Here is a 27,130-nt window from a genome sequence, read left to right on the forward strand (position 1 = left end):
ATGAATTCCTTCTGTCATCAGACAGTAGTCAATGGTCGATTGCCGGTTTCCCACTTCCCACGTGATCTGTCCTTCACACGTAGGCCCTGTATTCACGATCACGAGGTTATGTTGCTCGCAAAGGTCTAGCATTGACTTCCCGTTATTGTCGGTATAGCCATCTAAATCCTGTATGTGGGCATTCATGTCACCTAATAGGACTATCTCAGCACCATTCCCGAAACCCCTAATATCAGCGCTTATGCATTCCACTAACTCTTTATTCTTCTCTGTGCAATTAATTCCGGTCCACAAATACGTAACTCTAAGCCAAGTTTCTTTCCCACTCATTGTACCTGATAACCAAATATGCTCTTGACATTGTGAATTTACTCTTTTCCATTTGGCTCCCTGATGGATGAGCATTCCGACTCCCCCTCCCTTTCTTTCCGACTTAGTTCTGTTGCACCCTTCCCATACATAATTCTCAATAACTGGCGGCTCTTCTGAGTCTCTAAGGTGCGTTTCTGTAACCGCATACACCACTATTTGTTCTCTATGTAACTGCTCCTCAATCTCTGCCCACTTTTCCTTTCTTCTGCCGCCCTGCATGTTTATGTAGCCTATTGCATGGCGAGCTCTTGTTCTTGCTTTCCTCCTTTTTCTCTTATCGACGGCGATGCTCTTCTGCTGTTCCCCTAGGGGACCTTCTTTATTACTACCTACTCTGACCTCCCGAGCGCCCGCGGGCCCCCTAAAAAAGCAACAGCGCGACCCCCAAGTCGCCAGCCCACTTCTCGTGCTAGCCTGTAATTGAAGTGGATCCCATCTCGTTTAAAACCACCACAACTTCTCACTTCCCTGTTTACTTCGACAACCTCGAAGCCTTTCTCTCGGCTCATTTTCCATATTGCCTCATTGGCAGCCATTACGGCTCTTTGTACGTGACTGTCACGCACAGGCACCTCCGGTACCGTGCACACCACGATCTGCACCTGAGGGGATAGCTCGCGCAAGTCGTCCACCCCTTTCGCCAAGCGCTGGGCTAGTCCTGGCCCTTTCCTGTTCAGGACGTCATTTAGCCCACCTGCTACTACGACAAGGTTGCGCACGTGGGCATTTTCCGTGAGCTTTTCTTTTGCTCGCTCCATGACAGAACCCAGTGTCTGCCCTGGAAATGTCCCTACCGCCACTCTTTTGTCGCCTTTCACCCTCTCCACAATTGCTTTTGAGCACCCAGCCATGTTTGAGTCGCCAGCGATAATCACCCTTTCACTCTCTCCTACCTCTCCCTGCTTCCCGGCTTCCTGTGGCTGCAGCGTCGCCTCCCGCGGGGCGTGTTGCGCTGCTTCGCTATAACTACGCCGATTCACCGGCGGCGAGCTGACTACCGCTTGCCCTGCCACCCTGGCCCCGACTTCGCATGTAGGGTCTACCTTACTTTCTGTGCTTTTGCACCGGCTTGGTGTCCCGACCCATCATTCTCCGCTGCGCGCGTCTCAAGCGCATCGAGACGCCTATGCAGTTCTGCTCTCCTTTCCTTCTCTTCTCCAAGCTCGGCCACGGTTCTTACTAATTGCGCGGCCTGCACCGCTTCCACCTTGACCAACTCGGCGACTTTCGCCTGCAAAGCTAACCGCCTCTCCCGCTCCTCCTTCAGGTCTGCTTTCAGCTCCTCGAACTTGGCTGTCCAATTTCCTTCCAGTTTTTGGACTGCTTCCCTGACCTTTTCGCACAGCCTGCACGTAAAGCTAGACTCTTCCGCGTCTGCTAAGCTCTGGAAACTGGTCTCGTCGAGGGAGCACCAGCGCAGGCACTCGTCGCACTGCACTTGCTCCGCATCCCCCGCGGCCTTCCCTTTGTTTGGTTTCATCGCTAGGCCTACTTCCTCAGGCTCAACGAGCACGTCCGCCAAATCACTTCGAAGAGCTAGCTGAGATAGTTACATAGGCCTATCAAACAGGTCCCGCCTAGCACCCAGGCCCAACGAGGGAAACCGCCAGACCCAGACAAAGCCGGCACGTTTACCACGCTTACCACGAATTCAAAATTTGCGCCCCCGCTACATGCAAAACAAAACTCTTCAAAAACATCAGCCAACAAGAAGAAAAAAAGACCACCTAGCCACGAACGAAGTCGCTGAAGCCTCGACACAGGAGCGTCCGCACGCCCAATTACTATTTGAATACAAAAAAACAGCTAATAAAAACAGAAGCAAGCTCAAAGCATGCACAAAAAACTTATGATTTCGTCGTCGCCACGGAGCCCCGAAAAGCACGTCCATCCGCCACAAAATCCAAGCTCCAGATACGCTAGCGCCGCCGCGCGGATTTTTTCGGAACCCGGGAGGGGGTGATGGATTTCCCGCCCACGCGGTTTCTGCAGCTGTGTTGGCGCTTTGGTAATATTTGATATGGGAAAAAAAAAAACACTCGACGAGCGAAGAGCAACCGCATGTGGAGTGTGCCACAATGCAAAAATCGTGCAATATTGGGAAACGTATTGGGAAAAGCACCACTTTCCAAAAGAAAAAAAAAAGACAGGAACTTGTCGGTGATCAAGCTCCGCATCGGGAAGCAAGTGAGCGAAGAACTAGTCATATGTAGCGAAAATTTCAACAAAAACTTCTTTTGGGGCCACCTTGGTGAGTGTACTTGACTGTTGCTCAACGATTTCATTTAATTTTTGTGGCGAGCTCTTACGAAAGCGGCTCAAGAGAAACGCTGTGCCTTCGCAAAAGATCCCGCTGTGGTCCCACGAAGCAAGACTGAGACCATGGTGTAACTGAGACCTAGCGTTGGCCGAAGAAGGCCCTCTACAGATTCCCAAAGTAAATTTAAGTACACAAGTGTCACCGTTTATTAAGTTTTCTGCCTGCACTCGCGCTGTTTCGGCAAATACTCTGCGACGGTGCCTGACGCTGCGTCGCGAGCGTTGCAAACTAGAGAACCTATTCCGCAACTGTTCGTAGTCGTTTTGTGTGAGAACGAAACAGGCGGTCTATGCACAAGGCGTTCGCTGATTTTTAACGCGATAGCGTTAAGGAGCTCGTGTCGCAGAAAAGCCGGTGTCGTCGGCGTCGGTGTCGGCGTTTGCGGCGTTGACCGTGAGCGATAAATCACGGCAGGCGCTTCATATTTTTTTTTGCTGTATTCAAAGGTGTGTACTGATCGGGGGTCGAGCGCACGTGTTTCTGATTTTGTAGTTTTGTTTGGTCTTAAAGTATCTCTTCTATAACAATGTTGCAAGAAACAAGGGCCAGGACTACGTACCTGAAGCAGCCATTGATGAAGAATGCGCATGCGAGCTTCCCTAGGAGCACGCGAAAACATTAATCGTGCTGTAAAACGGGGCGCGCTGGCACACGTCATAGTGTCACTCATATATTGTAAATCGGCACTACTGAAATGTTTACGTATTACCTGGCATCATTAACAAGCATTCCGTATATAAGGCGGTGCGTCGAGCCATTTATCTCATCGTGAATGCACCCAACGTTTACCTTATGCAGCGGCATAAAGCGCATACTGCGCTTTGTTTACATCTGAGCGCTACCGATTAACTGCTTGGTGTCAAATCGTGTACATCGCGTATAGATTACGAAACGTAAGGATACATAGTGACCTTTACGGCGCCGGTTACACTGCAGACTTGAACATTTATAGTATGCGGCGGGCCTCTCACGGCCTTGTCTGCAGGCAGAGTTACTCGACCTGAACAGCGGCGCTTGTCGTCTTTCGTATTTCACACCATATTATATGGCCAGCGGTAAACGTAGCCTCTCCAGGGTGTCTACCAAGCGGGAAAACCGGGAAAACCGGGAATTCTCAGGGAATTTGAACAGTCTGGAAACACTCGGGAAAAACTCAGGGAATTTGTGCTTCTATCAGGGAAAATTAGCTGTAACTTTATAGAAAGGGAACGAAAGTCGTGTTAATGCTGGCGCTAGTAACAGGAATCGCAACGAATCGTCATTGACGCCGTGTGATCGGCACGATGTATTACCAGAGTAGTTAAGGACCGAATTTCTAGACGCTCGATTTTTCGGACTTGTCCGATAATTTGCACGGTTTTGCGGCACCACCACGTACTCCATATAGTCAATGTATATTTCCCTGACTGCAGGTCTGAAATGGCATTAATCAAAGTCGCCACCGCCGCTATTTTGATTCTCTCGCTGCCTCGAACCGGCACTCTCGCAGGCAGATCCGCTGGCAGCCGTAACCACCACCGCGGCAACGTTAGACCTAGCTGCTTCTATGTTCGCTATTAAGCTTCTTGCCGTGCGGTGCCGTGTTTTTCATTGAAAGAATTCGCCGCTATCACCAATGGCACCCGACTCCGCCTTTAATCCTCGCGATTGGCTTTGAAGCTCGCAGAGCACAGCATGTTGCATAATGCCAGTCTCTGAAAGTTAACTTCGCCTTAGTACACCAGTGTTAGGCGGTGAAGCATACCAAGCATGGGAAGGCGGCAATTGCCACGGGACACAGTATGTATTCCTTAATTACACATGCGTGCACCCCGTCTCCTGTCACAGAACAAGCCCTTATATGCCTAATAAGCGTACTGGCAGGCCTTCAGAGCTTTTTCAGACGGGCCTGTGGTAATTTTAACGCGATAGCGTTAAGGAGCTCGTGTCGCAGAAAAGCCGGTGTCGTCGGCGTCGGGTGTCGGCGTCGGCGGCGTTGACCGTGAGCGATAAATCACGGCAGGCGCTTCATAAATAAAAAGCAACTTCCAAGATTGGCCCGGTGGGAATCGAACCCAGGTCTCCGGAGTGTGAGACGGAGACGCTACCACTCAGCCACGAGTTCGATGCTTCCAAGCGGTGCAAACGCGCCTCTAGTGAATGCGGTGTTGCCTTCGAAACGAGCCGTGGAAAGTTATGCTGCGGTGTATATCGGTAATTATGAACATGTAACGTACAGAAGTCACAATTACACGAGTTGCGAAGTGCGTTTCCGCTGCATTTCTTCTGCGCTTTCCGCACACGCAGAGCCATCTTGCGGCAAACACAGAAGACCCCCTCCTCTCAATGTACGGCGCTGCCCCGACAGGAGGCGCGCCGCGCGCGCATTGGGACCGCTGCCAGGCGCGTCGCGGGACTCCCTCTCCCCTGACGACGCTTCGCCGTGCTTCCGGTTTAGATTACTATCTATCTCTCTGCCCGTGCCGATCACGACGTTTGGCTGGCGTAGATCGTTTCCCCTCCGAGACACCGAGTTCTTTGGTTCGTTTCGTTCGCTCAGGCGCACGTTTCGTTGCCGCGCCCAACGCTGCGTTGCTCGACGCTCACCGCGTGATAGGTGGGCGCTAAGTCCGATGCGGGGCGCATCGTAAGTGATTGCTGTGCCGTAGCGCATTGTCTTATACCCCTTGGCGGGTCGACGGGAACGCTGTCGCGTCCCACTCTTGAAGGCGAAGCTTAAGCGTCCTCCAATTTTTAGCTCTTAAAGGCAGTTAAAGACATGCATTAATTTTTTTCAGACTGCCCGTTTTTTTTATTTTTTTTGCGGCCCCTTCAGAAGTCCGAAAAATCAAATGCTGACTTTACAACTGACCAAGAGGATGCTTCAGATGATCCATGTGGCGAAAGCGTGGTAGAAGGAGGATGAGAATAGAAAGGACCGACGCACTGGGGAATTAACGGGAAAGGAAGGGTGCCGCCGGCTTTTTGAAGGAGCTTGAGCTAAAAAAAACTAAGTGTTGGCTGACGCTGAGACACAGGTGTCCCTCATCCAAACCGAAATAAATTGTTTAAGCAGTGAAGCCCAACACTGAGATGTTGTGTACGGGCTGAGAGTATGTCAGTAGAGTTGAGGTTGACTTCCCAGCTGCTGAGAGAGAACCTTAGTTGTGACAAAGCTCAGAACCTCATACAGATGAGCTTGCTATCAGTTGATAGAAATAGCTGATATTAAAAAATATTTACTTATGTATGCATCTCCTTTTCATTCGTATTTGAAAATGTTCGACTCAATTTGGAATGGGCTTTACCATTTCTTTTGCTGTGCATTTTACTAACCCTATTGGAAATCCCAGCATTGCCCATCATGAATTTTATGCTGGGCATGATAGGAAATGTGCTGGGCATGATGGAAAACATGGTGGTTATGGTGGAATTCATCGTGGGTATAATGGGTGGATGGTGGGTACAGTGGTAGATGGTGGGATGTATTGGTGGGATACATACTGGGTGACTTGTCTCAATGGTGGGCGGGCTGGGTGAATGGTGGGTGTAGTGGGTGGATGGTGGGATGACTACTGGGTGACCTGTGTAAATGGTGGGTGAATGCTGGGCGTGCTGGGAGGATGGTGGGTACATACTGGGTAACTGTGGGAATGGTGGGTGAATGATGGATGTGCTGGGTGAATACTGCATGTACGTACTGGGTGAAATGTAAATGGTGTGCATGCTGGGTGAATGGTGGGTGTACTCGGTGGTTCGTGAAGCACATAGTGAAGAAAAATTTTGCTTTATAGTACGATTTCTACAGCTTGATTGCTATGATATTTCAACCACACTAGAGGCATTTTACTGTCAAGCAGGAACAGGGCACTTATTGAAGAAGGCAAAGAAGACAAAATTAGTCACAATGTGACGTCATGTCCCACTTTGAAAACACAACCTGATGAATATTTAATTAAAAATTGAGAAACCTCTTTAAGAAAATGTAAATTTCTTAGTAAAAAAAAGTATAAAAAAATAATTCCTCAACCGGGATTCGAACTTGGGACCTTTGGATTACGAGCCTAGCATCTTACCACTCCACCACGACTGTGGTAAGAAGCCTAGCAGCTTACCACTGCACCACGATGCTGTTACGTATTAGCGTGCATTTTGGCTATGTCAACAGTAAAAACCGCTGTCTCCGTTTCTGTTTACATTTGTATTTTAAAAGCCAAGATGCGGGTTTCCTCCACAGCGCCAGCTGCCGCATCTCTTGAAGAGCACAAGTGTTGTTACCATCGACAGGTAGTACATCGTGGGGTGATAGAACATCGCTTTTGCTGTACGATATGCATATTGACTAAGAAATTCGGAAATAGACAACGGTGACCGGGGACATAGTTAGGGTTGTTACTGCTTATTTCGACAGTTGTCTCTCGCTCTTTACACTTTTGAGCGCGCACATAATCCGTGTGCTCAACGCAAAATAGCTACATAAACACTCGTGGATGAGTCTTCATTCTGACAGCATACTGGCTTCTCACGGCAACGCTGTACCAGATTAATGAGACTCGAGCGAGACAGGTTTTCACGCAACTTTGTGGAACAACCGAAAACTTCTTTTCCGCTTCGCATAAGCTTGTGCAATAATTCTGGGAAATTAACTAATGTGACAGTGTAACCGCACATATAAGTCCACAGGCTTGTGTGCCACATCTTACCAAATAAAACAAAACGGATACGCAGCCATTCCCGCAGATGGTATGATTTTGATCAGCGGCTGATTTTGAGGAGGCGGGTAGGTGCCGCGTCGTCACGGCACAATTATAACAATTGGCCACGTAGACTTTAATACCGGTGTCGGTGCTATCAGCATTGCCGGCTTGAGAGAAGCACGGTTGAATACTGCGCAAGAGAAAAATACAGTGCACACCACCGATGCGAAACTGACAAACAATTTTAAAGGGCAGCGACGGAAAGCGCTTCTGTTGCGACTTCAGGACTCTTGGCCGTCGCGACCGGATGTTTCTGTTGCGACGTCAGAATTGCTGTCGTAATGTCAGAGTCGCTGTCATGATAGCTGTTGTTCCGACTTCAGAACTCTTGTCGCGACAGAACGTTTCTGTTGCGACTTCAGAGATCTTGGTCTTCGCGACAGAATGCTTCTGTTGCGACATCAGACATTCTGTCGTAACGTGAGGAATGTCTGTCAACTACGGAAACGTGAGGAACTTCTGTCGTACAACAGAAATTTCTCTAGTTGCGACATGAATTCCTGTTGTCTTTTTCAAATGGTACCTTGTGGATTCTATCGCAGGCGCAAGTAAATCACAAAGCTAATGAAGAAACACTGAATAAAACCGTGCATAAGCAGCCGCGTCTATTCGCTGGAATGCACGGTATCACTTGGCTGCGAACATACTGTACACCGCCGCACATTTCTGGCACCCACCACATAGGACACATTCACGCGGCAGAGACATGCGGTTTTTTCCAGGAATTTTCGTGGGCCGCACGATGAATACAGAAGGCATGGACGACAGGAGCGCAATACGCACACATTCACCACACCAACACGAAAGCAATGCGGGTGACACGGGTGTAACCCGCGCCAACCGAGTACTTAATCCTCGTAGATTTTATGCTTTCTGACTGAATAAGTTACAACGCGCACGGAAACATCGCACACTGGACGTGTACCTCCGAGATCATGTCAACAATTTCTAATGCTACAGTAGAGGGTGACGAAAGCAACAAGTCGTTTAAAACGAAGTGACGGCGCAGGTAGCACGGGTCAATGCACGGGCAGTAGCGCAAGGCGTCGTGGGTGGGCATGGATGGGCTTCAAAACAGCCGAAAGTAGGCGGCAAACTTTCCGGAAGGGAGCAAAGACTTGGCTCGCCAGCCTCGACCAGGCACGGCGGACCAGACAAGCCAGTGGAGTTCTGGGCTAGGGGCTCCACCCCCTCGCTTTCCACACCGTTTTAACGCGATAGCGTTAAGGAGCTCGTGTCGCAGAAAAGCCGGTGTCGTCGGCGTCGGGTGTCGGCGTCGGCGGCGTTGACCGTGAGCGATAAATCACGGCAGGCGCTTCATAAATAAAAAGCAACTTCCAAGATTGGCCCGGTGGGAATCGAACCCAGGTCTCCGGAGTGTGAGACGGAGACGCTACCACTCAGCCACGAGTTCGATGCTTCCAAGCGGTGCAAACGCGCCTCTAGTGAATGCGGTGTTGCCTTCGAAACGAGCCGTGGAAAGTTATACTGCGGTGTATATCGGTAATTATGAACATGTAACGTACAGAAGTCACAATTACACGAGTTGCGAAGTGCGTTTCCGCTGCATTTCTTCTGCGCTTTCCGCACACGCAGAGCCATCTTGCGGCAAACACAGAAGACCCCCTCCTCTCAATGTACGGCGCTGCCCCGACAGGAGGCGCGCCGCGCGCGCATTGGGACCGCTGCCAGGCGCGTCGCGGGACTCCCTCTCCCCTGACGACGCTTCGCCGTGCTTCCGGTTTAGATTACTATCTATCTCTCTGCCCGTGCCGATCACGACGTTTGGCTGGCGTAGATCGTTTCCCCTCCGAGACACCGAGTTCTTTGGTTCATTTCGTTCGCTCAGGCGCACGTTTCGTTGCCGCGCCCAACGCTGCGTTGCTCGACGCTCACCGCGTGATAGGTGGGCGCTAAGTCCGATGCGGGGCGCATCGTAAGTGATTGCTGTGCCGTAGCGCATTGTCTTATACCCCTTGGTGGGTCGACGGGAACGCTGTCGCGTCCCACTCTTGAAGGCGAAGCTTAAGCGTCCTCCAATTTTTTTTTCTTTTTTACTAAACCTTTTTATACATATTTCTTCAAATTACAGCCCAGAGAAGGCTTCCTAAGAATGGCATATGCGAATCTCGAAGGTCATCTTTTTACTGCCCGCATGCGGCGGAAGCTCCTGGAAATCGAAAATACGTCATAGAATTTCTTTCTGCGCTAAAGTATAGCGGATAATATAAACTGTGCGACGGTTGTTTATGTATTGCAACATTTATATGCAGTTCGGTGCAACAAGGCACAAAGCGAGTGTGTGCTGGTTATTATTTTAGTCATCGCGGAGGCCAACCAAACTCCCAAGTTCACAGGTGGCGCCACCCACTACCCCATTTCAAAGTCGTTGCTCATAGTATTCATCCGCCAGTCTTGTTCCCTTGTTTACATGTGCTGTCGGTCGTGCGAGTAGCTACGATGTGTTTGTTTGATCGTGTTTTTGCGTTTGGTGTAATGAATTGTGACTTAGTTCGCGTGCACAAAAGTGCCAGAAGATAGCTTTTGTCTCGCTGCATACTCGCGGTATGCGTGGTGCGCCAGGCAAACGTGGACCAACGATTTTCATGCCATGGAGTGCGTTCCCTTTGTCCGTGGTGGTTGTGGAGAGTTCGGTGGACGCCGCAAAGAAATGATGCGCATTATTAGCGTTCCGCAGGTCGTCCACTACGCAACTGCACGTATGCGGGAATAACTTTGCAGCTCCGGCAACTTGGAGGGCGCTTTTCGACCGCTTCGTACCATTTAAAAGGTGAGTACAGGCATGCTGTGCTTGCTTCTCGTGTGTGCCTAGAGTGCCTTGCGGGCGCAAGAAATCGAACTCCCACGACGACATTGACTGTGCCGATGCTTGCTGAGCGTCGGTTGACATAATTTGCTTGCGCAAGTTTATTGGCTTAATGCTAAATTTAAAGTCTTGGTGAGCGCTTCCTTCCGATGAGAGGGATTAGGTTCGGCAACAGTCCTCATTTGCGCGAGCTGCCACTTTTCTGCTGAAGTTGGATAATAAAGACTCATCTGCCTCTTTACCTATTCTTACTGCAATGACGTTTCCTCTCTTACTTATGCTTCGAGGTTGTAAATGTCTGTCTAAGCGGTTGTTGGTTTGTGAGCAGTTATTGGGAAAAAGTATAAACACCATGCAAGTGATCTTTCGCGCGACAGCGACCCGATGTAGATGGCTATCACGCTCGCTCGTTCCCTACAAGTCGTACCCCATGCGAGCGGTCTTGCGCGCGACAGAGACGCGATGTAGATGGCTATCACGCTCGCTCGTTCCCTACAAGTCGTACCCCATGCGAGCGGTATTGCGCGCGACAGAGACGCGATGTAGATGGCTGTCGCGCTCGCTCGTTCCCTACAAGTCGTACCCCATGCGAGCGGTCTTGCGCGCGACAGAGACGCGATGTAGATGGCTATCACGCTCGCTCCTTCCCTACAAGTCGTACCCCATGCGAGCGGTATTGCGCGCGACAGAGACGCGATGTAGATGGCTATCACGCTCGCTCGTTCCCTACAAGTCGTACCCCATGCGAGCGGTATTGCGCGCGACAGAGACGCGATGTAGATGGCTGTCGCGCTCGCTCGTTCCCTACAAGTCGTACCCCATGCGAGCGGTCTTGCGCGCGACAGAGACGCGATGTAGATGGCTATCACGCTCGCTCGTTCCCTACAAGTCGTACCCCATGCGAGCGGTATTGCGCGCGACAGAGACGCGATGTAGATGGCTGTCGCGCTCGCTCGTTCCCTACAAGTCGTACCCCATGCGAGCGGTCTTGCGCGCGACAGAGACGCGATGTAGATGGCTATCACGCTCGCTCGTTCCCTACAAGTCGTACCCCATGCGAGCGGTATTGCGCGCGACAGAGACGCGATGTAGATGGCTATCACGCTCGCTCGTTCCCTACAAGTCGTACCCCATGCGAGCGGTATTGCGCGCGACAGAGACGCGATGTAGATGGCTGTCGCGCTCGCTCGTTCCCTACAAGTCGTACCCCATGCGAGCGGTCTTGCGCGCGACAGAGACGCGATGTAGATGGCTATCACGCTCGCTCGTTCCCTACAAGTCGTACCCCATGCGAGCGGTATTGCGCGCGACAGAGACGCGATGTAGATGGCTGTCGCGCTCGCTCGTTCCCTACAAGTCGTACCCCATGCGAGCGGTCTTGCGCGCGACAGAGACGCGATGTAGATGGCTATCACGCTCGCTCGTTCCCTACAAGTCGTACCCCATGCGAGCGGTATTGCGCGCGACAGAGACGCGATGTAGATGGCTGTCGCGCTCGCTCGTTCCCTACAAGTCGTACCCCATGCGAGCGGTCTTGCGCGCGACAGAGACGCGATGTAGATGGCTATCACGCTCGCTCGTTCCCTACAAGTCGTACCCCATGCGAGCGGTATTGCGCGCGACAGAGACGCGATGTAGATGGCTGTCGCGCTCGCTCGTTCCCTACAAGTCGTACCCCATGCGAGCGGTCTTGCGCGCGACAGAGACGCGATGTAGATGGCTATCACGCTCGCTCGTTCCCTACAAGTCGTACCCCATGCGAGCGGTATTGCGCGCGACAGAGACGCGATGTAGATAGCTGTCGCGCTCGCTCGTTCCCTACAAGTCGTACCCCATGCGAGCGGTCTTGCGCGCGACAGAGACGCGATGTAGATGGCTGTCGCGCTAGCTCGTTCCCTACAAGTCGTACCCTATGCGAGCGACGACATTGAGAGCCGTCTCCCCGGTGTTGCCGGTATGAGGGCAGCAAATACGCGCCAAAAGTGTGCATTATTAGTTTAGTTTGCTGTGTTTTACTCAAAGGAGCAGCGTAAAACATTTCTTTAAAGTCTTGCAGTAGGTTCTTAACCTTGCACGTATGAAAATAGTCGTTTGCTTGTTCCGTGCAACAAGCGGTAGTACTCGACTGATGTAGTACATCCAGTTCCGGCTTCGCGCTATTGTCTGTTCGCTCATAGCACTTCTAGGCGACGAGTGACGAATTCTAGATTTCCAGAACCAGGCGACAAAGAACGAGCGATATCTTCGCGCGACGGCCCGTTTTCTCGCTCAAAGCCGTCGCGCGTCGCCGTTGCGCACAAAATCTCCCTCATAGGGTTCGGGCAAAAAAATTTAAGCAACTGCGGCTTGCTACTACTACAGCTTACGTTTTGAGACAAGGTGTTTTGACATAACTAGAGATGACAAGGGAAAGTTGCTTAACCGATAGAAAAAAATGAATTGTTACGTAAACAAACATTTGTTTGTAATGTGCTGTAGCTGTAGGTCTTAAAATTTTATTGTCATGAAGAGGTCCCTATTATTACAACATTCATCAGTAACTTTGACCTTGTGCTTTGTTCCCACCCTGCAGTGGTGCAAACATTGTTTTTGTGACTTTTTCTGTGCTCCTTGCATGTGTTCACAATGACTTCTTTAAAGTGCCACTGCTATAAGTTAACACAGAACCTATCTTGCAGCGGCAAGGCCGTGACCAACAACAGTGTCCACGTCAGGCAAGGCCGTGACCAACAACGGTGTCCACGTCAGGGAGGAGCTATGGCTGCAGCAGCACTGTGTGTAATCGGATGGTCTGGTCAGGTATGACTGAAGTGTATGTGTTTGCAAAAGTAGGATCTCGGTATCATTCGTCAATAAGTTTATGGACATATTACTCAGCAGTGCTTACTAAATAGGCTAAATATCTGCTCAACTTTATTCAACTTGCTGCTTATTTGTGTTTGTATACATTATGTACACATTACCTTGTTCACTTTAAAGCTAGATCTAACATGTCTTGAGGTATATTTTTTCTTGCATCAATCACTTCGCTGCGCGTTACATTTTATTTTGCTTAGTACACATTATATCTACGTCTTGTTATTTTGTTTTATTGATTTGAAACTTTCCTGTGTTATACCTTTTATATCCACTTTTTTTTTTCGTTTAGGCTACACGCTTGTGCAGTTTCTGCGTACACGTAAGCATTAAAAGTGTAATGGTCCAAATATGTCACAGGTCTAAGTATGCAGCATGCTTACCATTGTTTAACATTGGTATTACAATTATTGTGAGGGTTACTTGCACGAACAAGACTAATTGAAAAAAGTTGCACAAGACAGTGCACTAGACTTGAACTTACAAGCTTTACTCAGAAAACACGCAATGAGGCCCCACCTTATGCTCAAAAATATCTGCAGACAGATGCATAAAGAAATGTGCCACATGGGAGGAAACCAAATGCACAACAAAGCCAATACCGCCCACCACAACAAGCCATTACAAAGCATTCAGCAGGTTCTTCTCAAGGTACAACAAACACTCCTTTATCAGTGAGTTCCAGTGAAGGAGTGCTTACACATTCATCAACAGTCTTTGAAATGCCAAACACCAAATATTTCCTTATCTAACTGCCTGCCAAACCATCTGAACACTTGCTTGTTTTGAAAACACAGGTAGCATTTATGAGCACATCTTCGGCAGTGGTCAGCCAAATGGGCAGTGCCTGCTAGAGCGTTTACAGCGTTCCGGTGCTCCCTAAGCCTCTCATTCAAGAACCTGCCCTTTTGTCCAATACAGCACTTTCTACAGGGAAGTGAAATCCTGTATACCACCCCCACATTGCAGTTAAAAAAGTGGATGACATGCTCCTTAGTGCATGTACCCTGATTCCCGGCGTTGCTTACCAACCTGCACATTCTTGCGAGCTCTAGTGGTGCTGACGAAAACACCTACACTGCACTGGTTTGCCACGTTGTTTAGGTGGTGGGACACCCCATGTACAGATGGCACAGCCACAGGGCGCCCACTGGGACGTGCGTTATTGCACCGAGCAGCTGCCAGATCTGTGTTTACCTCTTTAATGAGGCTCCCACTAATTGACACCAAGGTGTTATCGAGATACCCGGCCCTACATAAATGGCTCGCTTGTTGCTGAGCGCTGCAGGAAACCTGGTGCACAAGATTTAACCAGAACAGCTCTCGGGCAGCTAGGAGTTATGCATCCTTTAACATGGAGTATGCCAAACGGTAGTCGAGCAAGGGATTCTTTTTCCTAAGAGAGTATATATAATAAAGGAAAGTATGATTTAAAATTATACGAATATCGAATGATTGCAGGCGATCATCTTCTGGCAACTCATGTGTGAACTTGAGTCCTACTGAACACTGTTCGAAAACACCCACAATGTTTTTAACAGCAAAGCCAGCACAACACGAAAGTCATTGGCACTACCACATTGCCCACTGGATGTGCAGTAATGCATGTCCCAGTGGTAGCCGTGCAGCGCTGCCATGCGTACACAGGGTGTCTCATCGCCTAGAAGAAAGGTGGCGAACAAGTTTGGTGTAGGCATTTTTTCAGCACCGCTAACGCTCACAAGAATATGCAAGTTGGTAAACATTGCCGGGCGTCAAGGTACATGCACTAAGGAGTATGTCACCTGCTTTGTTAACTGAAGTGTATTGGTGGTATACTACATTTCACTTCCCTGTGGAAAGTGGTATATTGAACAAACAGGTGCCTGAATGAGTGGCTTGGGGAGTACCGGAACGCTGTAAATGCTCTCACAGGCGCTGGCTACTTGGCTGATCACTGTTAAAGTACCCATAAATGCTCCCCATGTTTTCATAACACACCAGTGCTCAGTCAGTTTGCCAGGCAGTTATATAGGGAAATGTTTGGGGTGTTTTGCATTTCGAAAGCTGCTGATGAATGCATAAGCACTCCATCACTGGTACCAGCTGATAAATAAGTGTTGTGTCTTCAGAAAAATCTGGTGAATGCTTTGTAATGGCTTCTTGTGGATGCTTATCAGCTTCTATGTGCATTTCGTTATCCCCCTATGTGGCACATTCGTTTATGCATCTCTCTCCACATTAACTGAGCATGCGGTGGCCTGTTTGCGTGTTTCTTCTGAATAAAGCTTGTCAGTTGAAGTCTACCGCTTTGGCTATTCCGACCTTTATTCCATACACCTTGTTTGTGCTAGTAACTATGTCACAGGAGCTGTGTCAACGCCAACTAGCCCAACCTTCTCCATTAATTTCACAATTATTTCTCAAGTTCCCAGAACAATGGACACGAGCTTGAATTTCTTTAAATGGTACATGAAGGCCAGTATTCACTGTGCTATAAGTACTACAGCAGTGAGGAGTTTTCTAGTAAGCTTGCTTTCTTTCTCTACATTTTTTATATTCTTCTTAAGCTATACCCATTCATGCAAGCAGGCATTGTGGCAGAGTCTGTGTCCAGTTGCATCGTTTTCGACTTTGTCTATACTGCATAGACCACATAGTTGGTACATAGTTCAGTCTATTGATGCACTATCATTAAATAAGCATGCAGTTTTGCACATGCAAGATTGCCTGCTCGCTATTGCTAAAGCATTTGCTGGTTATTGCTATGTTGCTCATCAAGTGAACTTGATTTCAACAGCACCACACAGAACATCTGCTTGGCAGTGGTGTAAATTTAATAGTGATTATCAGCCAACAAGCTCTAAGTCTACAGTTGTCCAGAAATAATTCTATTAGTTTGGGTCTCTCCACATATTTGGTTAGCACAGTGGGCTGTTTTCTATTTATTCTGCTTGGTGCTGTTCAGGTGAGAATATTTTCAAATAGCAAGTACAAAGTGTAATGCTGTCAAACGCCTTTGATTACTGGGCAGATGAATTGAAAGCATTGTACGTAATCCAAAAAGTATTTTTCACAAAATACTAGTGTCATGAACAAGCATCATATGCACTGCAACTCATGGTTTTATGTTGGTATGCACGTATTTCAAGTTAAGGGTGCTTGTGCATGTATTTTCCACATATTAGCTAATGCTTTAGCTATATGAAACTGCCTATGTTCTGGCTGCTGAAGTCAAACTTGTGGTTGATGAACCTGCTTGTTTTTGCTGTGCACTTACATTTCTGTTGTTTCTTAAGGGTTGTAGCCATGTGACAACTGATGTATTGCAGCAATGTCAAAGGTAGCTTCCACCCATTATTGCTACAGTGTGCCAACAGACACCTGTCGCCGTATTTGTGCATTTTCTGAGAACCAGCCGTATCCTCTAGGTGAAATTTGTAGTGTCGTTTTGAGTTTGCGAGTGAGTTCATATAACTCTTGAGGACAAAATTTACACAGTGAAGGAAGGGAGACCATACAACATGACCAGTGATGACTGAATTTGATAGAAGGAATAAAATTAACACTGAATGTGTGCTTATATTGTGCACAAGTTCCTTCGGAAGGAAAATGTGAGTTGTAATACAAAGGTGAAAAATCACAATAAACAGTATTTGCGTACAAAAAGGTGAATAGTCAGACTAATTTCTATCCCTTGTCGTCTAGAAAGGACGCCTTTTTTCGTGCATTCATAATGGGGCCTTGCTCACACGTCTTGTGGTATGCCTCTGATTTCTCTTGTCAATTTTTCACTGTGGGTGGAAATAGATAAACTAATTTAATCTGGCCTCAAGCCCTATCGCGGCAATGCACGGCCAAGTCAGACGAGCATGCCGGTCTTCTCAGTAAAATGTGGTGATTTCTTTGGTACATATTTAGTTCCTAACATTAGAATGCAGTACAGTGCCCCTAACACGCACTAGACATATTTCGTGGTATGTTTAACCAAGCGTACCTCGCTTGCCTGCTCGCTTTTCTCAGTTCACTTGTGGATTGTGCTGCATACCTGCCTACTTTATTTTTTCGCTCGAAATATGTGTGCATAGCATTCCACAAGCGCATTGAGAAAGGCGTCCAGACAAGGGAGATTTGTATAAATTACCACTAAATGTCTTGTGTCCGTCATTAGTAGTGTAGTCTATGCCTCTGTTCATGTGTATGTTTGGTCAAATGTACAGGGTCGTCAACTCTTGGCACGAACACGACTCAGCGTGACCACGCCCCGCGGAGTGCCAGCGTGCATGGCGCAGGGGGGATGTGGAGCTTCGTGTCATCTGCTAAAGTGCGGGAGCATGCCATGCTTTAGCGGATGACACACGACATGAAGTACCACCTCTAAGCCCCTGTGCGCCTGCACCGCTTAGCTCCGTTGCACAGCCATGCCATGCGCGCTGGCAATCTGCGGAGTTCGGCCACTCTGCACCATCTTCGTACTAAGAATGGACGGTCTTATACATGGGGCAGACTGGCCGGTGTATAAGCATGTGCCCAGGAGAGCACCATTATTCACTCAAGGGACAAGCATGCTCATCCCACTTGACAATGCATTGACACAACTGGTGATGTATGCCAGATTTAGATTGTTCATCTCTTTTGTTTACTTAAGGCAACCGATTGATCAACAATATCACTGAGGCATACCATTTAAAAAAGAGGGACATCTGTCAGCCAGTGCTCATTATGATTGCATTACAAAGAGGAATACTCTCTAAATGACACAGAATAGTGATCACTCTGTGCTTATTTGTTCTATTTTTATGCAAGTACTGTTTATCATGATTTTATGCATTTGTATTGCAACTTGTGCCCTTTGTTTTAAATGATCGCTTGTGCAGTGCAAGGGCACACGCAGTATAAATATTATCTTTAATTTTTGCATCAAAATTAATGTTGAATTGGTAGTTGCATCAAAATTAATGTTGAATTGGTAGTTTTCGTGTCTTGTTGTCTTCTTTCTGTCCCTTGTGTCACTCAAAAGGTAAACAACGTACACCAACTTTCTTAATTACTTGCCCGTCAGTGTTGATAAACATGAAATGTTGTTTTCAGCCAGAATATTCTTACCATTTCTCATTTCCGGTCAGCATAGTGCTAATCCTTTGGCTTTTCATAAAGCGTGCTAATATGTACTTCTGATTAATGCAAAACTTAGTTCTAGTTGGTGGTAGCTGAACTTGGATATCATGACAAGTGCAAGGGCACACACACACACAAAGAGACAGTCTGAACAGGCGCTAGACATCAACTGAAGGGCTTAATGACAAAAAGCAGCAACGCACATATTGCGCAAAAACCTACAAAAAGATGTAGAAGGTGCAATTGTCCCTAAAGAGAATTCCGCTGCCGCTGTACTAGCGCTGTACTGTTACAACAAACATTTCAAACCTGGTCGCAGTAAAAGGAGCGTGCACACAGAGTTCTGAAGTTTGAAGTTGTGACGGGACTTGGCGCATTCATCGCTGCAGTTTAGTCATGACGAAAATATAACTGCTGAGATCAGCGAGTGGTGCGAGTGGTTTTCAGAGCCCACAAAAGAATTCACTTGTTTTCAACCATGCAAGGGTAATCATACTTTCAAGGCATGTCTCCAGTGTTCTTTAGAACAAGGCCATGTAGTGTGTGATGGTGGTGGATTTTGGAGACTGCCGCGCGTAGGTCTCTAGGTAACATGTGCTGCACTGTTCTCCGTGTGACACTGCAATCTTGGAGGCCTTGACGTCACTCGTTCTTGCACTGTTCTCTGCATGGTGGTGCGCCTATTTGAATCAATTGTTTCGCTTTCTCTGTTAATTTCATTATTGCAAGGTTATACTGTACGAGATATGAGTGTTTGCTGCCCTTAAAATGGAAAAATTTTATTAGTTTATACCTTTACACAAAAATGAATTTCTTGGTGAGGTTGGGTTTAACCCCAGTTTCTTTTAAAACTTGTTCGAGGGGCAGAAATTGGAAAATTTTTCCAATTTTTAGGACGAATTTTTCTTCAACTATGAGGCTTTTCTTTCGAGGAACCCGTATGGGTTTCCTTTGTAGCAATTGCTACGAACAGGTGGATGTCTCATTTTCCCTTTTTTCAGTACTTCTCTCCACCTTGCGGGTTTCCGCAGAACTACTACGTCGAAATTATAGAGTTGCATCAGAAATTGACGGACCTAATTAACCTATATCATATTGTTTTATACAAGTGCGTTTTAGTGTTAAGAATACTGCTCAGGAAAAAAACACTTCATATCTATTGCAGGTACAGATTGGTGTGGGATTTGTGATGCCACTCAACAAGTGGCATTACATATTCAAGTCTGCTTCCGACGGAAAGTGCCCATTAGAGGTGGCATGGCACCTGTGGACACCAGTGCAAGCAGGTGAAAGCAGCCTGACTGGACAGGCCTGCCGACCAATGTGCCGCGCATCTCGGAAGCTTCCGGCAACACCGGAGAAAGTGGCTGCTTTGAAAAGTAAGTCAACAGTCACCTCATTTAAGAAACATAACTGCATATCTGCAAGTTATCTGAATGAGTTAGCATTACATGATGTATATAGAGCGACAAGAAATGCCAAAGCAAGAATGAAGCAAGTGCCTGTATATTATATCTTTTTCTTCTGCTGTATATGCACTGTGTCTCGACACACAATTTAAATGTCTCTGTGCGTATGAAAAGCAGCACAAGATAATTTCGGGATATGGGTTTCCTGCAAAAACCGCCCACAAAGCTTCCCCCATAATCAGTTTCAATTAAAAACAATCAAGTCGGGTGGCTACACGAGCGGTTAATTTTGACAGGACCTTAACAGCTTGCATTCACCTGCTGCTCATTGTCTTAACAGAAGTGAACATTTAAGCACCTCATTGTCTTTGAAATTTCTAATGTAGACTTGGCATGCGTTATTGTAGCTTTTCACGCTTCAGCTTTCATTTCACTTTTTTGAAATAATGCTTCTCAAGAAAATTGGGTTCCGAAACAGCTTGGCAAATTGTATGGTCTAAAAGAAGCTTTTTAAACCACTGCCTTCTTAAGTGTTGACTGTGGTCACATGATGTGCTGCTTTACAATCTGCAGCGTTCACAGCCATGCCATTTCAAAACACTATTCTCATTATTGGGATGTAAAGTTATAAACAGGGATAAAGTGCCTCAGAAAGGGTAGCCAACGTTTCGTTAGGAAGACCTATCTTATCAAAGGCTGCCTCGTCTGCCTCGGCATGTTAGTTTTAAAGTGTTAGTGGAGTGACGTCACATGCAGTTGTCGGGAGTGGCTGGTTGTAAAGGGAGAGACTTGAAGGAGAATGAGCGCAGTCACTTGATGTCTGTAAGCATGATTCCTAAGACGTAGGAACAATAGTGGGAGTGGGAAGGCGGGGAGAAAAGGAGAAAAAAAGAGACACCAAGAGGGAAAGAAAGAACAAGAAAAGAAAAAGAAGGGCAAAGGAAGGTGTTGGGGAAGCAAGAGGTTAGGGAGAATTCAGGGGTGTCTTTGGCAGCATGTTCTTGTGGCTTTAAAGGAGCCGGTGAGGCGGTCAGTGCTCGAGTAACAAAAACAACCCGAAAAGACATTAGTTGAAAGAATGACTTGAGTAGCATAGCAGCAATGCGTCGGATAATTTAGAAGGAGTTAAGATGGCAGCAAGGAGTCCGGAATGCAGTGCATAGGGCAGCTGGAAGGCAGCGGTATGGTCTTTCTAGGGACGTTAGTCCCAGTAGCTCAACGTACGTGTCGTCAAAGCGGTACACAGAAGTGGCGATACCCTGTGTGGCTGAGGCACCGAAGAAGGTATCCTGGCGCCTGGGACTTTGGAGTGTGTTGGTGAGGGTGTTTCGAAAAAATATAATAAAGAACAGACAAATATGGGGTTGAACTGAAACTGGAATAACAAATAAGAGGGTGGCATGAGCAAAAGTGGGCGGAAGCAGATGTACATGGGAAGACATATTTATGCGAACATATTTATGGGGATTCTACAGACTTCCTATTGCGCTGCACTGACAGGCCCCACACATACCTACGATACATAGACGACATATTCATAATATGGTGACATGGTCAAGACAGCGTAGATAAATATGTAGGATTTCTAAATTATTTTCACCCAACAATAAAATTCACATCAAAATCTTCAATGGAGCGCATAAACATTCTGGACACAACAATATACATTGACACTGGGACACTAATGACAATGCTGTATGGAAACCTTTGACAAACAACAGTACCTAGAATATACAAGCCACCATCAAGCCACATCGCAAAGAAGGCATCTTTAAAGGCCAAGCACATGGCTACGTCACATGTGTGTTGAAAACCAAGACTACATAGATAGACTTGATCACCTTAAAGAAACCCTATCAAACGGGAACCACCCAAAGAGTCCCCTTCAGAAAGCCTGCACCAATGCAACCAAGCCTGACTGAGCCGAGGTGCTCAAGCCCCACCCTAGGATCACAAAGAACTGCGCCTCTTCTTACTACTAAATTCTCAAACACACTGCCAAACATGAACAACATCCTCAATAAATACTACCCAATTCTCGCCAGCAACCAGAAACAAGATTTTTCCCGCCCTGCCCAGAGTAGTCTTGAGATGCAACACTATAATATTAAGGATATTCTTGTACGTGCCAAACTAAAATCAACAACGAAGTTGGGAACCAGTCCCTGTGGCTGCCCGGGTGCTCTACATGCAAACACATTTAATCTACTACTACAGTAATAAGTAAAGCATCAAATTACTCAAACAAGGTAATTTCGAGTTTCATCTGCACATCAAGCAATGTAGTCTACTGTCTGGAATGTGCCACTTGTAGCAAATAATACATAGGTGAGACAGGACAAAAAATGCATAAAAGACTGAACGGTCATCGCGCAGATACAAAACAATTTACCTAAAGCAGTAGCCAGCCACTTCAATGAACATGTCATATGTGACAAAGCAAGGCTCTATAGACTACAAATTTCCGCTCACCTCGCTAGAGGAAATATATGGAATCATACCTCATACACAAGTTTAAATGCCTACATCCAATGGAAATCAATTTAACACATAGCAACTTAGAATCTTTAAAAACTTTAAAGCTGTAACTTAAATCGGAAAGCCTCATGTCATCAACCAAGCCACAAAACACATTGTGCCACCACCTAAACTTAATTCTTAACCTCACCTATTCCACCGTTTCTAATGTTTACCTGCTTACTACTCAATTTATTATATTTCATGTTTTAATGTTTATATCAACTGTATGACCCCTTTTCTCATGTACACCTGCCTCCGCCCGCTCTTGCTCATGTAACCCTCCTATTTGTTATTCCACTTTCAGTTCCCCCCTTTTGTCTGTTTTCTATCATATTTTTTTAACACCCTCACCACCACAATCCAAAATCCCAGATGCCAGGATACCTTTTTCTGCGCATCAGTCACACAGGGTATCACCAGCTCTATATACCACTGTGAGGACACCTGCGTTGAGCTACTGAGGCTGACATCCCTAAAACACCATGCTTCTTCCTGCTAGCTACCACATGCATTGCATCCCAGACTCCTTCTCGCCATCTTAATTTCTTCAACATTACCCGACGCGTTGCTGCTACGCTACTCAAGTCATTCTTTCAGCTGATGTCTTTTGGGGTGTTTTTTGTTACTCGCACACTGACCGCCTGAACAGTTCTAAAACGGCAGAAACATGCCGCCAATGACACTCCTGAATGCTCCCTAACCCCTCACTTCCTTAACACGCTCCCATGCCCGTCTTTTTCTTGTCTCTTTTTTTGCCTCTTGGCATGTCTTTTTTTTCTCCTTTTCTTTCGTTTCTTTTCTCGCCGCCTTCCTATCCTCACGGTCTTGTGCCCTCGTCTTAGGAACCATGCTTACAGACGTCAGACGACAGCGCACATTCTCTTTAATGTCTCTCCCTTTACAACCAGCTGCCACTGACAACAACTGCACGTGACGTCACCCTACTAGTCCTTTAAAACTAACATGCCAAGGCTGACCAGGCCACTTTTGACGAAGATAGCTCCTATCGAAACGTTGGCCAGCCTTTCTGAGGCACCTCATCCGTGTTTATAACCTTCATACCACAGTGTGCTATTCCATCTGTCAGCCGCTTTCTTGATGTTAGATGTTCTGATTATTGAAGTTTGTAAGACATGGCCTATCAGCACTTTCGGCATACTTTCAGTGATCTCATTTTATTTAAGCATAAGAATGAGGAAAGAACTGCTACACAAAGAAAGCACCTCGTACATTATTCGCATGTACGCTCTGATCTGCACAGCTGATCTTGTTCCATGCAAAGCATCCTAAAATTTGCATGCCTCTCTTCGGTGCCAAGAAAAGCAAGGTGCTGGGCATCATGCGGAATTCCAGCGATTTCCGCCAGCCTGGATTAGAAAGGACTGTATAGTGTGGCTGTAACTGGCATTCTTCTGCCAAGATTCAATTGTTTTATGGATCAAAGTACCAGGTACTCTTGTAGTCGCATCAACACTCTGCCGAAGGTTTCATTTCCTACAGAAATATGCTTTTTTTTAAACAGACGAGCATGAAAGATTGCTCTGTATTACGTTAAGATGCTTCTTTAGGCTTTTTTACATTGAAAATGTAGGTTAGCTTAGCAAAGTAGCAATATGGAGATTGAAAAGTACAAAAAAATGGCAGATCCCATGCCCTGTGAGAATCGATGTACACGAAGCACACATTGTTTGCATTGATTGACAATAATTAACGGTGATGTTAGTAGCAAGTTTGTAATTTTTTTAGCGTTTAGTCCAATACGAAAGTGGCGAGTTGATGTTAAGCTTTACCTTGCATGCACCACTTCTGTTTGTCTGCATAGTCCGCAGAACACACAGAGAGATGTGTTTGATTGAGGTGTTGTTGCGAGTCATTGTTCATAATCTGAGAGGGAATTGAGCGTTGTCATTGCCTCACATGGCGCAGCGCATCATGGCAGAAATATTAAACTTTAATTGAATTATGAGGCTGTGCATACTTCAATTAGGTATTGTAATTGTATGTATACATAAGTTCGCGGTCTGCACTACATTTCACTACATAGCGAAGACGCTCCTGTTCTGTGTGACACTTCTTTCAAGTGTGGGTGTCCTCGACGCCGAGTGCACGCCTTGCTGGCGCGTGTTAATGAGCTCCTTCTACATACATGGCCAACACACTGTTGAGATTCCAGCTCAAAGCGCTCTCTTCAGACTAAGGACGATTCTAATGTTTACACTATCACAGCCCAGCATCTGCATTTTTCTCGCATAGAAATTAAAACCAGCACAGTACGTGCAATACACCCTAACGGTGAAATGCTGGGGCAGCAGTGCCGGTCAGGATGTGCAGAGGTGAGCGCCATCTGGTAATGTTGCAAGAAATCCAACGGCATGCATGACAAGACTATAGCAGCTGCAGCGCCCGTAATGTTGGGAGAAGAGGCAAAAAAAGCTTCACTTTAAAACATTAGTTGCCATCATTTGCAGCTAAATAAAGCTTGCAAGCCAGCCATTATACAGCTTTTACATGAAATCTTTTATGCCTATATGGGAAATGCTAAAGTTACGACTTCCTCACCAACTGCATGAGCAACAAGTAAAGCTAACAAATGATAGAATGGACAAACCAGACAGCTTGCACCTTGCAGCTCTCCTGCATGCGTTAGAGACAGTGTAGCCAAATTGTGGTTCTCCGAATTTGACAGGAATTTGGGTGGTCGAAGAGCAGACAAATTATGCAAAATCAGAAGCCAAATATCCACCCCATGAGGCTTTGAGTACAGCTCCCATGTGTCTAAATTTTGCAGTTAAGCCAACCTCCAGATGAGAAGAGGCATGGCTTTGGCAAAAAACATACAAAAATTCTATGTAAATCTGCAAAACAATGTGATGCATGTGTATGCATTCTCACTGCAAATAAACCTGTGCCTGCTTGCGCCCTGGGTAGCATGTTTGTGTGTGACATTTGCTGCATTTTGTTATCCGAAACTTTTTTTAAGTGAAGAGCATATTTTCTTCATTCACTTATTGCTGGAAATCATTGGAAAAACAATTTACTTATATATTTATTGCACTCTCCTTTTAGACTGCCTGGAGAAATACATAAGTGACCATCCAATGATGCCACCTACACCACATCCGGAGAACCACCTTGCTTCCCTGCGAAAGCGCCTTTGGAGCTTTCTTTTACACAAGCAGGACGCCAGGGCAAGCGAGTGGAAAAGTAAATACAGTACAAGTCCACTGATGCTTTTTCAATAAAGTGTGATGATATGCTACGTGGTATGGTGCTTTACAGATTGATTCGTTATGGCATGAAAATAGCCGCATCTTGGCAACATGTATATACAGACTGTACACTACATAAGACTCAACATCACATATAAAGATAGCCCGTTATGAGCTTCCGTATAGCAATGGCTGCTCCTTCAATTCATCACACAACTTGCCTTTGACGTGCTGCGCCCACGATGATATCCAACCAAGTGCCCACCGTGCCACCCATCACCCACCGTGCCCAGCAACCAGCATGCTGCCCAGCACCCACCATGCCACCCGTCACCCACCATGTCACCCAGCACCCACCGTGCCACCCGTCACCCGGCATGCCACCCAGCACCCACCGTGCCACCCGTCACCATAATCCACCAGGATGATGGATGATGGATTCCACTATGCCCAGCATCGGGCAAATTTTAACGCGATAGCGTTAAGGAGCTCGTGTCGCAGAAAAGCCGGTGTCGTCGGCGTCGGGTGTCGGCGTCGGCGGCGTTGACCGTGAGCGATAAATCACGGCAGGCGCTTCATAAATAAAAAGCAACTTCCATGATTGGCCCGGTGGGAATCGAACCCAGGTCTCCGGAGTGTGAGACGGAGACGCTACCACTCAGCCACGAGTTCGATGCTTCCAAGCGGTGCAAACGCGCCTCTAGTGAATGCGGTGTTGCCTTCGAAACGAGCCGTGGAAAGTTATACTGCAGTGTATATCGGTAATTATGAACATGTAACGTACAGAATTCACAATTACACGAGTTGCGAAGTGCGTTTCCGCTGCATTTCTTCTGCGCTTTCCGCACACGCAGAGCCATCTTGCGGCAAACACAGAAGACCCCCTCCTCTCAATGTACGGCGCTGCCCCGACAGGAGGCGCGCCGCGCGCGCATTGGGACCGCTGCCAGGCGCGTCGCGGGACTCCCTCTCCCCTGACGACGCTTCGCCGTGCTCCCGGTTTAGATTACTATCTATCTCTCTGCCCGTGCCGATCACGACGTTCGGCTGGCGTAGATCGCTTCCCCTCCGAGACACCGAGTTCTTTGGTTCGTTTCTTTCGCTCAGGCGCACGTTTCGTTGCCGCGGCGAACGCTGCGTTGCTCGACGCTCACCGCGTGATAGGTGGGCGCTAAGTCCGATGCGGGGCGCATCGTAAGTGATCGCTGTGCCGTAGCGCATTGTCTCACACCCCTTGGCGGGTCGACGGGAACGCTGTCGCGTCCCACTCTTGAAGGCGAAGCTTAAGCGTCCTCCAATTTTTTTCAATAGGGAACACCTTCCTTTTGTTTTCTTTTTAAATAAAATATATATTACTCCTTACTATTCAAACTGGATTAAGTCATTTTTTTGTTTCGGCATGCTTACTAGAGAGTGACAGCATCGGGCCACGTGGTGTCAGCCTGTCTTGACATAGGACAAAGTTCTGGCTCATTCAGGGAATTTTGCAAAGGTGCTCAGGGAAAACCTGGAAAACTCAGGGAATTAGGAAATGTCAACTTGGTAGACACCCTGGCCTCTCCCTCTACAACACATCTCTGCGTTTCCTTTGCAATGTTAAGGATCGCGCTTAGAGATACCAGAGGCCCGTAAGCCGCCTGCTTCTGCAGATGCGCACGCTTTCGTATCGCCTCCATCACCTCTATCCCCGCCATATTGGAACGTTCTCCGCGCCACCTATAGGAGCTGGAAAGTGCGAATAAGGAGCAATATCACGCGGTAATAATATGAATAGAATTTATTGA

The 27,130-nt window shown here is 47.2% G+C and overlaps 1 long non-coding RNA gene across 1 annotated transcript; it reads left to right on the forward strand.

The window, feature by feature from the left end:
- The first annotated feature begins 12,966 nt into the window (after window positions 1-12,966).
- On the forward strand, window positions 12,967-25,341 carry LOC139051875 (uncharacterized). The gene is made up of 3 exons (XR_011509593.1): window positions 12,967-13,054; window positions 19,374-19,587; window positions 25,204-25,341. It is a non-coding gene; the product is annotated as an uncharacterized lncRNA (long non-coding RNA).
- The last annotated feature ends 1,789 nt before the right edge of the window (window positions 25,342-27,130 follow it).

This window comes from Dermacentor albipictus, unplaced genomic scaffold (assembly GCF_038994185.2).
Source record: "Dermacentor albipictus isolate Rhodes 1998 colony unplaced genomic scaffold, USDA_Dalb.pri_finalv2 scaffold_15, whole genome shotgun sequence".
In the NCBI taxonomy this organism is placed as follows: Eukaryota; Metazoa; Arthropoda; class Arachnida; order Ixodida; family Ixodidae; genus Dermacentor; species Dermacentor albipictus.